Below are 11,288 nucleotides of genomic sequence, written 5' to 3' on the forward strand. Positions count from 1 at the left end.
TTCAATAGTATTAGAATTAATGTCATCATCATCATTATTTTTGGATCCCTTTTACTATGCCTTCCTGATTTGAACATGTCTTACTACATGTTTTGATCACTCATCATCTCATCATCATCATCATCATCATTATCGTTTAACGTCCGTTTTCCGCGCTAGCACGGGTTGGACGGTTCGCCCAGGGTCTGGGAAGCCAGGGGCTGCTCCAGGCTCCTGTCTGATCTGGCAGAGTTTCTATGGCTGGATGCCCTTCCTAACGCCAACCACTCCGCGAGTGTAGTGGGTGCTTTTTACGTGCCACCTGCACAGGTGCCAGGGGGGTGCTGGCATCGGCCACGATCGGTTGGAGCTTTTAACGTGCCAGCAGCACGGATGCCAGCCGAGGCAACGCTGGCAACGTTCGGATGGTGCTTTTTATGTGCCACCGGCACAGAAGCCAGTTTCCTAAAAATACCTTTCATAGTTTCTACCCATTTCTTACTTGGTGCTCCATGTTCCACAAATTACTTCAGTACTTTTTTCTCCAGCTGTTGTCCTCCATACACATCATATGCCAATAACAGTTCAGTTTCCTCTCTTGTTTCCTCCCTTGCGTGTTACATCTATTTTCTCTTGCATCCAGTTTTTCTCTCAACTCATTTGTACTCCATCATTCATACAAACTTCCATTAACTTCATTTCTATCTCATCTTTACATCCACCTCTTTTTTCAGTACCTATGTTTCTCCACCAGTCAACATCACACTTCATAGACAAACATCATGCAAGAGTTTACTTCACAAATGCTCATACTGCTACCTACATCTGTGTACATGCCTCATATATAGTTTTTTTATCCCCCTGCCTGTTTGTGATCCACTGCATCTCTTGTATACCTACAATTTATATGAGGTTTACTGTATGAAATTCTTATCTACTACTGTTCTGCTTGTCAAGTATGACCACTTCCCCTAATTGCAGAAGAGATATTGTCTTTCTTATTCACTAAAATGTTTGTCTTTGTTAATTTTATTTTGAGGTTTCTTGGTTCCAATCTTCTACATTTGAAAGTTCTTCTCAAAATCTTTACCATAAGAAGACTAATTTAATAGCAAACAAGACATTCTTGTTGTGGTCAAGAGAACTATAATAAACAACAGAGCAAGCGGAGAATTGATCCTTGATGGATACCTACTCATTAAATTCCTTGCTGAATGCAATTACTTCCAGATTTGAATTCAGAGTTACTGTTCTTTTAGTTTGTATGTGAATTGCTGCTCTCCTTGTCAGGTGATATGCTGCTATGGGTACACACAATGGGTGCAAGAAGTGAGATAAGAGGCTTGCAGTCAACTGACATGTTTGTAATACCAGTAATAACAAGCTGAATGCTTATCATTCTGGTTCCAAAGGGAGACAATAGAAAACTCTGGAGCAGTAACATCACCATTTTGACAAACATATAAATAGACTGTTTACTATAGCACTAATTTCTCTATGCAGAAGCTTATAAGAGGAGAGAGAAAGAGGAAGTAAACAAGCTTGTAGTGGGTGGAGAGAGAGTGTATGTGTATATGATCACGTGTTTGCCAACCAAGCAAGAAGGAACGAAAGAGATCTATTTACCATCAGTGTCAGAGATGACTTAATATTTTCCACTCAAAGTTATGGAGGTACAGTAAGTACCAGCAATATTCTGAATTTAATTGGTTTTTTTCTATCCTCACCATTACCACCACTCTTTTTTGGTATTTCATTCTGAATTTTTCTATGCTTTTATCAGTTGAACTGTTTTTGTTAAAGAAATTGTTTATATTACTGTGTTCTTCCTTTGTTGTTGTTAATCTACTCCAAGTAGATTTTGCTGTTAGTCAGACAAACCGAGGCAAGCAGAGCTATGTGTCTTGTGCAGGGATGCAGACAATACTGTATATATAATGGATATTGATCATAAAGTCAGTTGTCTAGTATCTTAACTTTGATGTCATTTTCCCACATCCCATTACAAAAAAAAAAAAAAAAAGATGATAGAAAGCCTTTATTTGAGTTCAAATCCCTCTCCAGTTCACCTTACCATCAGAATGAGTAAATAAATAGAGATTGAACCTGCAACAAAACCTTCATGTGATTACTTATCAGAAATAGTAACTAAATCTTTCTTGTTTCATACTCTACCTTCATCAAAAATGAAGGACACATTGGACAATGACCTGGATACATTATGCCTAAAAAAGTCATAGTGGCTACAGCAGGAATGCCTTTCATCATAAGTCTGCTTAATTATGGCTGACCTGCAGTTAAGCAAAATCCACAAACAAATATACAAGTATTTATATTGCTGTAAGCCATTTAAACCTCATCTCAATATTTAAACTTTATATCAAATCAAATAAATGTTATGTAGTTATTTATTTTTCTATTTCATTTTTTTTTTTAATGATTTGATTTGGAGTAATGAGTTGTGACCATAACCAGGCCCTCTGAAACTGGTGAAATCAATGTTGTTGATGTTTGTTTTTAAACTACCACAAGTCAACGACTACAGCAAAAATATAGACACATTGGGAGAGGGATTTCAGAAGAGTGATTTCCTTGGATGGAAAGTTTGGATACAGCCATTTGTGCAGGGCCTGGGTGGATGACAAAAGGAGGGGAGACAAGTGAGATAGGTAGACCTGGCTGGAAGTGGCGTGAAAGCTCTGTTGTTGCAGGTAGAAAAAGAAGGAGCAACTGCCTATTACATTGGTTTAAGCTGGAATATATTAGCGAGCAATTCCATACCAATCTGTTAAGTGACTTATTTTTGCTGGGGATCATCACTATTCCATTGTGAATTTCAAAACATCTGTCTCATTTAGAGTAATCTTCTGTAAGTAAGAGTGTTGGATTCACAATCATGAGGTAATGAGTTCAGTTCCCAGGCCAGGCTGTGTGTTGTGTTCTTGAGCAAGACACTTTATTTCATGTTGCTCCAGTTCACTTAGCTGTAGAAATGAGTTGCGATGTCACAGGTGCCAAGCTGTATCAGTCTTTGCCTTTCCCTTGGATAACATCGGTGGCATGGAGAGGGGAGGCTGGTATGCATGGGTGACTGCTGGTCTTCCATAAGCAACCTTGCCCAGACTTTTGCCTTAGAGGGTAACTTTCAAGGTGCAATCCATGGTCATTCATGACTGAAGGGGGTCTTTACCCTTTTGCACTCTGTAAGTAAGAGATAGGGCAAATACAAGAGAGTGCTGAAAAGTTCCTGGCTTTAAGGGTACCATGAAAGGCCTGACTGAAGGCCCAACCTTCCAAGTTCTTTTACAGGGCTTAGAAAAACTGAAGGACTGCTGCAATAAGTGTGTGAATTTGAGAGGGGAATATGTTGAATAAAATCATATTTAACTGGTCCTTGTGTATTTTCTTTTACCCAAAGCCAGGAACTTTTCAGCACCCCCTAGTACATCATCATCATCATCGTTTAACATCCGCTTTCCATGGGTTGGACGATTTGACTTTGGGCTGGTGAACCAGATGGCTGCACCAGGCTTCAATCTTGATCTGGCAGAGTTTCTACAGCTGGATGCCCTTCCTAACGCCAACCACTCTGAGACTGTAGTGGGTGCTTTTACGTGCCACTAGCACGGGGCCAGTCAGGCGGTGCTGGCAATGGCCTCCCTCGAATCTTTTACACATGCCACCGGCACAGGTGCCAGTAAGGCAATGCTGATAATGATCACGCTCGAATGGTGTCTTTTACATGCCACCGGCATGGAGGCCAGATAGCCGCTCTGGCAATGATCATGCTCGGATGGCGCACTTAACTCCCTACTAGCATGGGGCTTGAGTGCAGTAAGGCGACGCTGGTAATGATCACACTCGAATGGTGCCTTTTATGTGCCACTGACACAGAAGCTGGTTAGCCGCTCTGTCAACGATCATTAAAATAATACCAGAAGACAGACCTGAAGCAGATCTAGAGAAGAAAAGACATGTCATTGATGAGGTCACAAATGACAATGAAAGGACTTTGACAAACTTAACTGATTGATTGACTAAATGATTAGCTAATTGGTTAAATGTTAACCAATTTACTGACAATAACAATAAAAGTGATATAGAACCAATGCATGTATTCATTATTGGTGTGATGACCCTCCCAAAAATTAATGCCAGTAGTTAGCGCATCAGGATGGCTCAATAGTTAGAGAGTCAGGCTCACAATCATGAGGTAGTGAGTTTCCCGGATTGGGTTGTGTTGTGTTCTTGAGCAAGACACTTTATTTCATGTTGCTTCAGTTCATTCAGCAGTAGGAATGAGTTGCATTGTCACGGCTGCCAAGCTGTATCAGCCTTTGCTTTTCTCTTGGGTAACATCAGTGGCATGGAGAAGGGAGGCTGGTATGCATGGACAACTGCCGGTCTTCAATAAACAACCTTGCCCGGACTTGTACCTCGGAGGGTAACTTTCTAGAAGCAATCCCATGGTCGTTCATGACCGAAGGTGGTCTTTACCCTTTATACTGAAACTAATGTCTTCCATGTAAACATTTCTTACATTTTGTAGGCTATCAAAGCTGATAGCATATTTTAGTAGAAACCAAGATCATAAAATACTTAATACCAGTTGTTATTTGATTGGAGGACCTGTTGTTAAGTGATTTATTATTTTCAGCTTAACCTGTTTGTTTCATTCATGAATTCATGAATTGCTTAGCCACACCCCAAGATGTCTTCTGACTCACCTACCCACCAAATCCATTAACCTATTTAGCTAGTCACATGCATGCTGTGTTCTGGAGATCCTTGTTTTGAATTTGAAGATTTAGGTGGGTGTGTGAATGCTGCACATATGTGTATACATCTATAATGTATGTATGTATGTCATTGTTGCCTTATCACTTTCACTTCTACCACTCCTAACACATATTTCTACTGGAAATCAGAACAGTCAATTAAATACAGTAGAATACAGTTGTATTATCACAGCTCTTTTCCAACCGAAGTACAATGACCACCACTACTACTGTTGCTAATATATTGTTTATTATGTTATTGCATCATTATTATTATTATTGTAACTACTACAGCTTGAAGGAGGAAAGTTGGCAGAAATAGTAAACCAGTCCAAATGCCATACATTTCTTTCATACAGTCATCTACCCTCACCACCACCACCACCACCACCACTCACATACATACTCATAGATTATGTTTATAAGTTCAAATCCTGCATAGGTTGACTTTATCTATTATATCTTTGGACCTTGTTAAAAATAAAAATAAGTACCAGTAATAGGCGCAGGAGTGGCTGTGTGGTAAGTAGCTTGCTAACCAACCACATGGTTCCGGGTTCAGTCCCACTGCGTGGCATCTTGGGCAAAGTGTCTTCTGCTATAGCCCCGGGCCAACCAATGCCTTGTGAGTGGATTTGGTAGACGGAAACTGAAAGAAGCCTGTCGTATATATGTATATATATATATATATGTATGTGTGTGTTTGTTTGTCTGTGTTTGTCCCCCTAGCATTGCTTGACAACCGATGCTGGTGTGTTTACGTCCCCGTCACTTAGCGGTTCGGCAAAAGAGACCAATAGAATAAGTACTGGGCTTACAAAGAATAAGTCCTGGGGTCGATTTTCTCGACTAAAGGCGGTGCTCCAGCATGGCCGCAGTCAAATGACTGAAACAAGTGAAAGAGTATAAAAGAGTATAATATACTGAAATCAATTAAACTAGCAATAGCACCATCATGTCTTGGAAAAAAATGGGCTTGTGCTCCTTATCAATGATATTTAAAAAATAAAGGCATAGGTGTGTGGTGAGAAGTTTGCTTCCCAACCACATGGTTCTGGGTTCAGCCCCACTGCTTGGCACCTTGGGCAAGTATTTTCTATTATAACCTTCAACTGACCAAAGCTTTGTGAGCAAATTTGGTAGATGGAAACTGAGAGAAACCCATTGTGTGTGTATATGTGTGTGTGTTGCCCACCAACACTGCTTGACAACTTGTGTTGGTGTGTTTACGACCCTGTAACTTAGCTGTTCAGCAAAAGAAACCAATAGAAATAAGTGCAGGCTTTAAAAAAAAATAAGTACTGAGGTTGAATCATTCAACTAAAATTCATCAAGGCAGTGCCCCAGCATGGTCGCATTCTAGTGACTGAAACAAGTGCAAGATAAAAGATAAACTAAGGAACTATTTACAACTACTACTGCTCTTACTACTACTACTACTACTACTACTATTAGTACTACACTTGCTAGTGGCAAGTTGTAATATTAACAGCAGCAGCAGCAGCAATAACAGCAACAATAACTGCAGTAGTGTTATGGTAGTTATCCAAAAAATGTAATATAAATAGGAGGATAGTGCTAGTAGTATATTATTTATGGAAGTATATAAATAAATAATTTGTGCTGTTGTGTGCTCATTATTTAGACATCCATTCATATAACTCATTTTATTTTTTTTAATAAACATGCATTTTCATACTCTACATGTTTGATGTGTGTGATATTTTATGTTTAATATTTTTCAGTGACCTGCCAGCACATATGTGTGTGTATTTATATGTTGTTGATAAATGTATAACTATAGTCTCTTTCAGTTACCCAAGTAGATTCAGAAATTTTCTAGGGATGGGATGTAAATACAGTAAATACACAATGTGTGATTTGATACAGAATGTGGTGGTTTGTAAATAGAGAATTTGTGTCTCCTGTCACAGTCGTAGTGACTACATTTTTTTTCCCATCACCAATACTTGTACACACACACACACACAGCTATGTGCAGGGCAACATTTAAAATGTTCTTTCTTCTTTTATAACATTCATCTTGTGACCTATTGCATCTTTATAGTTATACAATGAACTAATCACTGGTTCAATGCATTTTCAACACTGAAAGTGACAAGAAAATGTGTGTGCTTCTCCAATAGAATAATTATTGTCAGATGTTTCTTTTGCACACACCATTTTATCAATTTTCTTGCTATGTGCATCAGAAAAGATATACATATGTATGTATACACACACACACAGAGTTTCCATCTAGAAAATTTCACTCACAAAGCATTGGTTAACCTGAGGATATGATTAAGCACATTCAAGGTGCCACTCAGTGAAATTAAACCCAGAACCATTTGCTTGTGAAGTAATCCTTTGCAGACCAATAATGTTGTTTTTAAAATGATTGGTGATAGGATGAGTATCCAGCTCAAGAATCCAAGCCAAAAATGAAACATACAAACAAGACGTGGTCCTCTGATTAGCCTAGGAAAGCAGTCATACCAAATAACAACTGACTCACACACTTATGACCTGTTCAACACCTACCAGCATGGAAAGCAGATGTAAAATGATGGTGATGAAGATGATGATGAAGAGCCCATACTCATGAACCTTGGTGAACCTTTGATGCTAGAAGGATGCACGTGGTTGGTGATCAGCTTGAACATCTGTAAGTCAATGTCTGCAGAAAAAATATGGTTAGCAAGGGAAATCCTGAAGGCTGATGTTCTGACTATCAACCATTTGACATAATAGTCAATAGGGAGCCTGAGAGAGAAGAGAGAGACCAGCTAACAAGAGAAGAAATAGATGTGTCTGGCTGATTTGAGAGGAGGTGGTAGACAGGCAACTGGCTATGAGGAGCAGAGGCCATTGTAGTTGTTATCAAAAAAATAGTCACAAGACATTGCTTCTGTCAGCATATGTAGGTCAGTTCATTTTGAAATTTCTCTTATGTACATATGTGTGTATGTGTGTGTGTATTAAACTTTAGCAATCACTTGCAAGCAAATATGACTTGGTAGCTTGTATTACACTTTTGCTAATTGTTTTAACTGTTTATGTAGTTGCATGAAGATATAGACACTCTCTCACACACATGCACATGTGTGTGTGTGATGTTAAGTTTCTTAAGTTTTCAAGTAAATTTCCAGGAGTGAGAAAATTTGTCTTTGATTGAGAGCATAGACATACTCTCCTGCACTTTGGACACATAAAATTTTTTATCCTTTTTCAAAAACAGTCTTCATCTGAACATTGGAGAAATTATTCTCCAAACCCTAATTTGATACAGTTTAAAGAAACTTTACACTATTAACAAAGTTTTCAGGCCAATTCTTCAGGTCTTGATCTTGGTTTACCTCTGTGTGTGTGTGTGTGTGTGTGTGTGTGTGTGTGTGTGTGTGAAAGAGAGAGAGAGAGAGTGAGTGAGTGCATGTGTGTTTGTTTGCAAGTGTGAGTGCAAGCATGTACTCAGTTATATATTTATATATGATTGAAAGTTTCATAACCCAACTCATTACATCTTTTATAGTACTTTGAAAGGTTTTATGATTTGATCTTCATACAGTGCAGTGTATCTTGAACAAGTCAGCCTGACTGAACCCATTTGTCTCCAATCTGGGTTCAACTCAGCAATATGTACATCAAAACCCCATCTTTTAGTTTTACTAAAATATTGTGCTACCCAATAGTAACAGCTTACAGAGAAGTGAACTGGTCATTGAGAATCAAATACATTTACTACTGTCACAATATAGTGTGACAGTATATGGATGAGGGAATCTTTTGGTGTTAATCTTTCATTCTGTTGACTCAGCTGTGATTTCTATCTTATTTGACTTAACAGGTCTCCATAGTGCTTGAATCTGTACTGAAACTTTAACCTGTTAAGACAAATACAAATGGGATAAAATGAAAACTTTGCCACTCTGTCCATTTTGTTTTACATTTTTGCCAATCTTTATAATCTTACTTTAACCCTTTAACATTCAGATTTCTTTGTCAAATTTAATACTTATTTATTCACATTGTTTGAATCATATATTATCTCATAACTTTTATTTTGGTCAAGTTAGTCTCTTGCTGTAAAACTCATTAGCAAGATATTGACTCATCCAAAATGAAATATTATTAATCTCTAAAGTGGCATACAGTACTCTTTTTTCTGAGAGGTATAACTAAACACACACATAATTGCTTAATCAGGAGAAATAGTAGTTCTCATGACCCTTTATAACACTTCTGAAATTGGTAAGAAGAAAGATAAGAAGAATGGATTCTCACACCAATGACTTAGCCTAAATGCTTACATGTTGTGGACTTCACGATATTTCAATGATGTGATTGTATATTTTGGAATGACATCGTAAGTTAGGTGTGAGAGACTGGATCTGGCCAGTTTGAACATAAAACTGGTAAAATATTTCGGTCAGATGAGCTGGATATAGCCAATTTAACTGCTAAAGGATTAAACAGAATTAAAGAATCGAAACAGTTACATACTAACAATGATACTACCTTTGACCCTGTCCCTTCCCCTATTCCCAGATCTTGGTATAGTAACAAGTAGTAATATATCCTCTCTGCAACAGATGGCCCTGTATCTATTTAGAAGAAATCACTCCTGTTATTGTTAGTAACTGTCTTGATTCTTTAATTCTAACCTTTTTCATTGTAATTAACAGGTATATATCTCCTGTGTTGTGTACAGTATTGTTTTGTTGTTTGTGACTAGATTAATTCTACTAGCTTATTATTGTCTCTATTTTTTATTATAGTTTCATTTATAATAATGTTTTTTGTGTGTTGTATTACAGTGTGGAGGAGTTCTTGTTAGAATGTGTGTGTTGTGTAAGTTATATAGTTAGTGTTGAGAGTGACCTTCAAAACATATGTACTGTGCCAAGTTATGCTATTTTCTGGATTGTGTGCAGTGTTGTGAGACGTGGTATTGTGCTTAACTGTTTTCTTATATTCTTTTTCATTATTCTTAATTCACACCAATCAGTATTTTTTCTTCTTTTTTTGTATGCTCCTTCAAAGTATTCTCTGTGCAATTTGTCCTGAGTTATTTGTCAGTTTGGACAATTATGTCTCAGAATTCTACTTCTAGCTTTGCCATATGCTTAATCTTGAGTGGTAGATTTAATCTGTCACCTAATTTAAAGTGACTATCTGGTCCTTTGGGTGTCATTAGTGAAGTCCACAACATATAAGCACTTAGGCTAAGTCATTGGTGTGAGAATCCATTCTTCTTACCTTTCTTCTTATTAATTTCAGAAGTGTTATAAAGGGCCGTGAGAACTACTATTTCTCCTGATTAAGCAATTATGTGTGTGTTTTGTTATACCTGTCAGAAAGAAAAGAGTACTGTATGCCACTTTAGAGATTAATAATATTTCATTTTGGATGAGTCAGTATATTGCTAATGAGTTTTACAGCAAGAGACTAACTTGAGCAAAATAAAATATCATATATATATATATATATATATATATATATATATATATATATATATATTATATATATATATATACATACTTTAAAAGCAGCAGAAATTTAACAAAAGCTGTTACTCGGAGTTTCACGTTCCCTTTCGTCGGACAGTTTTGCTAAATTTATGCTGCTTTTAAATAAAGCATATATATATATATATATATATATATATATATATATATATATATATAGGCTTAGGCATGGCTGTGGTCTCAGGTTCAGTCCCACTTGAACAAGTGTCTTCTACTATGACCCTGGGCCATCCAAAGCCTTGTGAATGGATCTGGTTAGCAGGAACTGGAAAATGGCTGTCATGTGCTTGTGATGTGTGTTTTTGTGTATCCTTGTCTTGACATCATGTGATGGTTGTAACATGAGTATTACTGTCATACAAGTGATGCTGTTCGTTCCATGAAGAACATGTCCGGCTATGGGAAATGTTATCCTGCTTGGAGTGGGGTTGGCAACAGGAAGGGCATACTTCTGAAGGAAATCTGTCACAGTGAATTCTATATGAATCATGCAAACATGGAAATGTGAATATTTAATAATGATGAACAGAATGATGACAATATATGTTTGTACCACTTATATCTTTATATATCTCAACCTACTTGGTCATGCCTATGAATATATTCCAACTTTGCAAAGACTAGAAATGTGGAAATAAAACAGTCTTTTCTTTCTTAATGCTATCTGTACTGTCTGCTGCTGAAACTAGGATCCATCAGTACACCCATGGAAAATCCATGGATATTTCAGTTTTGTAGTTAATTATTTGCAGGAAACTGTAATGAAAGGAATTACCTGGATATTATATATATCCTGAAATGATAGTAAGATCACTTCAAAGCCGTGTTGAACTCCACCTCAGTCACTAATGATGACATCATAATGTCTACTCCACAGCATGCTAAAATACCGGAATTGTCTCTGGAGCCAACCTTCCTGAAAGTGGTAAACTCTTTTGAACAGATCTCTTCTGGTAAAGCACCTGGCGGGGATGCTGTTCCTTCTGAAATCTACAAGCATGGC

At 37.5% G+C, this 11,288-nt stretch overlaps 1 protein-coding gene across 2 annotated transcripts in view; it reads left to right on the top strand.

Annotated features, from left to right (window-relative positions):
- LOC115232556 overlaps positions 1–11,288 on the top strand; it is a 133,867-nt gene that overhangs the window by 52,269 nt on the left and 70,310 nt on the right. The gene's annotated exons all lie outside the window — the stretch shown is intronic.

The sequence above is a fragment of the Octopus sinensis genome, linkage group LG2 (genome assembly GCF_006345805.1).
Source record: "Octopus sinensis linkage group LG2, ASM634580v1, whole genome shotgun sequence".
Taxonomy (NCBI): Eukaryota; Metazoa; Mollusca; class Cephalopoda; order Octopoda; family Octopodidae; genus Octopus; species Octopus sinensis.